The following is a 7026-nucleotide window of genomic DNA, read 5'->3' as shown; positions in this document are numbered from 1 at the left end:
TGTGCAGCCTGCTCTAGGGTAGGGTGTCCCTGGGCATGGCAGGGGGGTTGGAACTGGCTGCTCCTTGTGGTCCCTTCCAACCCTGACTGATTCTGATTCTAAGATATCAGCTGCCCCAATGCCTGCAACTGTGATTAAAGACAGCCCTGTGGCTAAAAGCAAGATTGTGATAAATGAAGCAATAAATTGTTTGTTGTCTATTGTGTTCTCTCTCTTTTGGTTATTTTTTTGGACATTAATGTTTGTAGAAAGGAAGAGCCCTCAAATATCTGGAATATTCACAGTTGCAAAGCATTACATCCTAATGAACAAGGCTGAGGTCTGGGCTGGGCAAATTACCAAGGTGAAAAAAAAAGGGTGGGGGAAAGATAATTGGTAATTATCTTCACCTGTCTTTGATCAAGCTCAAAGGCTTTTTCTCTGCCGATCTGTTAATGGCTTCTCCTTTTGCCTGCTGCCCAGGAGCTTTTCACTCTTCTGCTGCTCTCTGACTGGTAAGTGACTGTGTTGGTTGGTATTTTGCATTGCTGCTGTGGATTGAGTTGCATTTGCTGACAAGTCTGTGCTTGGTGCCCATCATGGGGCTGGAGAAGCAGGTTGTCTTCATTGAGACAGTCTGGGGAGGAGGTAAAAGGCTTGAGGTAATGGGAAGCAAGATTTGAGGCTTACAAAGAGAGTTTTATATGTATATATATGTTTGTCCATGGCATTTGTGGTATTTGCTCTTCAGACACAGCTGGAGACAGTGTGCTGAGGGTCCTGTGTGTGCTCATTGCAGTGCTGAGTGTGCCCTTGGGGGGATGGCTCAGAGCTGTGCTGTTGCTGTGCTGGTTTCTGCTGGGCCAGGTTTTGCCTGGAGCACTACAGGTCTTTCCCAAAAATACTTTCTGGAGATGATAGAATGTCAGGGACTGGAAGGGACTTTGAAAGATCATCTAGCCCAGCCTCCCTGGCAGAGCAGGACCCCTCTTTGTTGCCCAGGTGGCCAAGAGAGCCAATGGCATCCTGGCCTGGCTCAGGAGCAGTGTGGCCAGTAGGACAAGGGAGGTTATTCTGCCCCTGTGCTCAGCACTGCTCAGGCCACACCTTGAGTGCTGTGTCCAGTTCTGGGCCCCTCAATTCAAGAGAGATGTTGAGGTGCTGGAACATGTCCAGAGAAGGGCAACAAAGCTGGGGAGGGGCCTGGAGCACAACCCTGTGAGGAGATGCTGAGGGAGCTGGGGGTGTGCAGCCTGGAGAAGAGGAGGCTCAGGGGTGGTCTTATTACTGTCTACAACTACCTGAAGGGAGGCTGTAGCCAGGTGGGGGGTGGCCTCTTCTCCCAGGCAACCAGCAATAGAACAAGGGGACACAGTCTCAAGTTGTGCCAGAGGAGGTATAGGCTGGATGTTAGGAAGAAGTTCTTCACAGAGAGAGTGATTGGCATTGGAATGGGCTGCCCAGGGAGGTGGTGGAGGCACCGTCCCTGGGGGTCTTCAAGCAAAGCCTGGATGAGGCACTTAGTGCCATGGTCTGGTTGACTGGATAGGGCTGGGTGCTAGGTTGGACTGGATGATCCTGGAGGTCTCTTCCAACCTGGTTGATTCTATGGTTCTCTACCAGCTCTGCCCTGGGTAATGATGAGTGGCAGGGGGTGTGGGAGAGCATGAGCCAGTTCTTAGGACAGCAGTTGCCTGTGGTGGTTTGGAATTTCACAGTATCACCAAGGTTGGAAGAGACTTCATAGATCGAGTCTAACCCTTTGCCACAGAGCTCAAGGCTAGACCATGGCACCATTTCACTGCTGTGCAAGTGCAAGCTCCTGCCAAGCTGGGGAAACGTTTGGAGCAATGTCTGCTGTCAGCCCAGAAGCTCCCAGGAGACAGAAATTACTGCAGCATGCTGTGGCCTGGCCTGTGCCTACTGAGCACCTCTCATTCCTGTTCAGAGTGCTCAGGGGCAAGAGAAGGTCTCTGGGCCAACAGGCATGGTGGCTGTACCAGAGAACAGCCTGTGCCAGTATCAGTTGTCCCTGTATGGAAAAAGAAGCACCTAGGGCAAGCAGCATCTCTGGCAAAGGATAAGGGTGAAACAAGGTCAGCAAAACAGCAAGAGCCAGGGGTGGTCACTTGCTCTTTGGAAGATGGCCAAGGACAGGTGGTGGATGAAGGGAGCAGCAGGCTCTGGCAGTGCCAAGGAGTTCTCTCTTTCTTTGTCCAGGCCTGTGAAGAAGCTGTCCTGGAAGCTTGAGTCTAATCATAGAATGGTTTAGGTTGGAAGGGACATCAAAGATCATCCAGTTCCAACCCCCTGCCAAAGGCAGGGACACCTCCCACTTGAACAGGTCACTCAGGCCTCATCCAACCTGGCCTTGAACACCTCCAGGGAAGCTGTGGAGCACAGAATGTGATCTTTGATCACCTTGGGTGATTCTGTGCTCCACAGCCTCCCTGGGCAACCTGTGCCAGTGTCTCAGCACCCTCACTGCAAACAACTTCTTCCTAACATCCACTTTCAATCTCCCCTCTGCCAGCTTAAACCCATTCCTCCTCATCCTGTCCTTGCAAGACTGTGATCCACTTTCAATCTCCCCTCTGCCATTTTAAACCCATTCCTCCTCATCCTGTCCTTGCAAGACTGTGATCCACTTTCAATCTCTCCTCTGCCAGTTTAAACCCATTCCTCCTCATCCTGTCCTTGCAAGACTGTGATCCACTTTCAATCTCTCCTCTGCCAGTTTAAACCCATTCCTCCTCATCCTGTCCTTGCAAGACTGTGATCCACTTTCAATCTCCCCTCTGCCAGTTTAAACCCATTCCTCCTCATCCTGTCCTTGCAAGACTGTGATCCACTTTCAATCTCCCCTCTGCCAGTTTAAACCCATTCCTCCTCATCCTGTCCTTGCAAGACTGTGATCCACTTTCAATCTCCCCTCTGCCAGTTTAAAGCCATTCCTCCTCATCCTGTCATTGCAAGACTGTGATCCACTTTCAATCTCCCCTCTGCCAGCTGAAACCCATTCCTCCTCATCCTGTCCTTGCAAGACTGTGATCCAATTTCAATCTCTCCTCTGCCAGTTTAAACCCATTCCTCCTCATCCTGTCCTTGCAAGACTGTGATCCACTTTCAATCTCCCCTCTGCCAATTTAGAGCCATTCCTCCTCGTCCTGTCATTGCAAGGCTGTGATCATGAATCAAAGCACTGTTGTCCTGGTCATTTTGTGGTCTGATTGCTAGAATTCTTCTGTGGCTGCTGTGGTGAGCTTCCCCTCTAGCAGTATGTTGAGTAACAGAGCTCTGAGCAGCGTTAGGTTTGTTGGTGTTAGCAGCAGTGAGGCACTGAGAGGAGTGACCATGTTCACCCAGGCTGTGTGGCAGTGAAGATGCTCTGGCAGTGAGCTCTGGCTGACAAAACCCCTGGGGTGATTTTTAGGCTTGCTGTTTCAGCAGCTCATTTGTGGTGCTGTGTCACAGGATTAACCAGTGTGGAAAAGACCTTTGGGATGGTTGCTGTAATATTACCTCACTGACATAAGCAGAGGAATTTTTCCTTGGTGAATAGCAAAGGAAATTTGCTCTCCTTTGTGCTGATGGAACTATTATAGCTGTGTGGTTTCTTTGGCACCAAGAAATGCAAGGACTTGCTATTTTCTATAGCCACAGAATGATCTGGGTTGGAAGAGACCTGAAAGATGGTCTAGTTCCAACACCTTTGTTGTAAAAAGAGACATCTTTCACCACACCAGCTGTTTCCAAGCCCCATCTGATCTGTGGCCAGCAGGACAAGGGAGGTTATTCTGCCCCTGTGCTCAGCACTGCTCAGGCCACACCTTGAGTGCTGTGTCCAGTTCTGGGCTCCTCAATTCAAGAGAGATGTTGAGGTGCTGGAAGGTGTCCAGAGAAGGGCAACAAAGCTGGGGAGGGGCCTGGAGCACAAACCCTGTGAGGAGAAGCTGAGGGAGCTGGGGGTGTGCAGCCTGCAGCAGAGGAGGCTCAGGGCAGAGCTCATTGCTGTCTGCAGCTGCCTGCAGGGAGGCTGTAGCCAGGTGGGGTTGGGCTCTTCTGCCAGGCAAGCAGCAACAGAACAAGTGGACACAGTCTCAAGTTGTGCCCAGGACAAGTCTAGGCTGGATGTTAGGAGGAAGTTGTTGTCAGAGAGAGTGATTGGCATTGGAATGGGCTGCCCAGGGAGGTGGTGGAGTTGCTGCCCCTGGAGGTGGTACAAAAGAAGCCTGGCTGAGGCATTTAGTGCCATGGTCTGGTTGGTTGGCCAGGGCTGGGTGCTAGGTTGGACTGGCTGGGCTTGGAGGTCTCTTCCAACCCACTTGATTCTATGATCTCCAGGAAGGAGGCACCTGCAACTTCTCTCACCCAGCCCTATCCACCACCTCCCTGGGCAGCCCATTCCAATGCCAATCACTCTCTCTGCCAAGAGCTTCCTCCTAACATCCAGCCTAGACCTCCCCTGGCACAACTTGAGTCTGTCCCCCTTCGTTCTATTGCTGGTTACCTGGGAGAAGAGCCTAACCCACACCTGGCTCCAGCCTGCCTTCAGGTAGTTGTAGGTACCACAAAAGCAACCACACCAAAATTATCTTCAGCAACTTTGTTCTTTGTTCCAAGCACTCACACAAATTTTAGCTGAAAACCTTCCAGTGTATAACTACCCAGAGAATCGATTGCCACAGGAAAGCTCTTGGATGTGAGTGATTAATGACCAGAAGCACTGCAGGGTTTTATTTATTCTGCAAGTAATAGCATTTTATTTGGAAAAGGGGGTAAGAAAAAAAACATAATATGGGTTATAAACCTCCTGGCAGTATTAATAAGGCAGATTTCCTCCTTGGCTTCACAGATAAATATGGCCCTTTTGATGTTTGTTTTACACATGTGATAAATGATGATGAATGCAACAGATTTGTTATGTGTAGCTCAGATTGCTTCAGTTAACATAGATTTGTAGTGATGGATGATGTTGGTAGTGTAGATTTCCCCCTCTCTTCCCCCACCCCAAGCACCATTTCTCCAGCATGATTAATCTTGCTAGAGAAGAGCATTTATAAAATAGAATAAAAATGAAATAGCAAAAGGGTTTAAGAATGCAGCCCCTGTCAACTGACCTGGCAAAACATCTTCATCACCAAATGGGCCATTAGGAAAGTTAAAGCTGTTTATTTCTTGGAATCCATCACTTTGGAAAGAAAACCTTGAGGATCATCAAGTCCAACTGTGAACTAACTCCCAAGGAAGCCTGGTGCTAAATCATGTCCCTCTGCCCCACATCTCTGCATCTTAAGTGCCCCCAAGGATGGGGATTCAACCTCCTATTCCAGTGGAGGGATACCCCTAATAACTATTTCGGTGAAGAAGCTTCTCCTAATAACCATAGAGTGAAGAAGTTTCCCCCAATAACCTCCTAATCACCGTTTTGGTGAAGCAGCCTCCCCCAGGAGCCTCCTAATCACCATTTTGGTGAAGCAGCCTCCCCCAGGAGCCTCCTAATCACCGTTTTGATGAAGCAGCCTCCCCCAGGAGCCTCCTAATCACCATTTTGGTGAAGCAGCCTCCCCCAGGAGCCTCCTAATCACAGTTTTGGTGAAGCAGCCTCCCCCAGGAGCCTCCTAATCACAGTTTTGGTGAAGCAGCCTCCCCCAGGAGCCTCCTAATCACCGTTTTGGTGAAGCAGCCTCCCCCAGGAGCCTCCTAATCACCGTTTTGGTGAAGCAGCCTCCCCCAGGAGCCTCCTAATCACCGTTTTGGTGAAGCAGCTTCCTCCAGGAGCCTCCTAATCACCGTTTTGGTGAAGCAGCCTCCCCCAGGAGCCTCCTAATCACCGTTTTGGTGAAGCAGCCTCCCCCAGGAGCCTCCTAATCACCGTTTTGGTGAAGCAGCCTCCCCCAGGAGCCTCCTAATCACCATTTTCGTGAAGCAAGTTCCCCCAGGAGCCTCCTCCTGATAACCTTTTCAGTGAAGAGGCTTCTCCTAATGTCTAATCCAAATGTCAGCAGTAAGTTTGCAGATTATACCAATTTAGGTGGCAGTTTTGATTTGCATGAGGGTAGAGAGGCTCTCCAGAAGGACTTGGATAGCCTTAGATCAATGGGCCAGCACTAATGGGATGAGTTTCAACAAGGCCAAATGCCAGGTCCTGCACTTGGGTCACAGCAACCCCAAGCAATGCTACAGGCTTGGGGCAGTGTGGCTGGAGAGCTGCCTGTCAGAAAGGGACTTGGGGGCTGTAATAGACAGGAGCTGAATGTGAGCCAGCAGTGTGCCCAGGTGGCCAAGAAGGCCAGTGGCATCCTGGCTGAGATTAGAAATGCTGTGGTCAGCAGGAGCAGGGAGGTGATTGTCCCCTTGGAGTCTGCTCTGGTGAGGCCACACCTGGAGTGTTGAGTTTTGGGCACTGCAATACAAGAGAGCTGTGGAGGTGCTGGAGTGAGTGCAGAGGAGGGCAAGGAAGCTGGGAAAGGGCCTGGAGAGTAAATCTAATAACTGAGGGATCTGGGGATGGTTAGTGTGAAAAAAGAGGAGGCTGAGGGGAGACCTCATTGCTGTCTACAGCTACCTGAAAGGACCTTGTTTAGAGGTTGGTGCTGGTCTCTTGTCACAGGGAAATGGAGACAGAACAAGGAGGAGTAGCCTCAAATTGAGCCTGAGGAGGTTTAGATTGGATGTTAGGAAAAAAATACAGAGAGTGTTCAGGGACTGGAATGAGCTGCCCAGGGAGGTGGTGGAGTCACCAATCCTGGGTGTATTTCAGAGTCCTTTGGATGTAGTGCTTGGGGATATGGTTTAAGGTGAATCCAACCTGGATGTTTCTGTGATTCTGTGAATCTTGTCAGGCTTCATTGCTCCTTTAGTCTTCCACTGGAAAGTTTCAGGAGAGATTCCTGAGAACCTGCAGTGACAATATCCTGTACCTACCAGATAAGTCCTGGTGCTCTTGAAGGGCTCTTTAGAGTTTTGCTTAAGTTAAGGCTCATGCTGTTGTGATTCAGTTAGAGTCATAGAATGGTTTGGGTTGAAAGTGACCTCTGAAGGTCA

At 50.0% G+C, this 7026-nt stretch overlaps 1 long non-coding RNA gene across 1 annotated transcript in view; it reads left to right on the top strand.

Annotated features, from left to right (window-relative positions):
• The first annotated feature begins 426 nt into the window (after positions 1 to 426).
• LOC135178513 (uncharacterized) overlaps positions 427 to 7026 on the top strand; it is a 74659-nt gene continuing 68059 nt past the window's right edge. Inside the window, exon 1 of the long non-coding RNA XR_010303579.1 lies at positions 427 to 494. This is a non-coding gene — a long non-coding RNA (uncharacterized LOC135178513). The remainder of the gene's footprint in view (positions 495 to 7026) is intronic.

Source organism: Pogoniulus pusillus, chromosome 9 (genome assembly GCF_015220805.1).
Source record: "Pogoniulus pusillus isolate bPogPus1 chromosome 9, bPogPus1.pri, whole genome shotgun sequence".
Classification (NCBI taxonomy): Eukaryota; Metazoa; Chordata; class Aves; order Piciformes; family Lybiidae; genus Pogoniulus; species Pogoniulus pusillus.
Note: the sequence above shows the minus strand (reverse complement) of the source record. Positions and strands in the feature narration are given on the sequence as shown.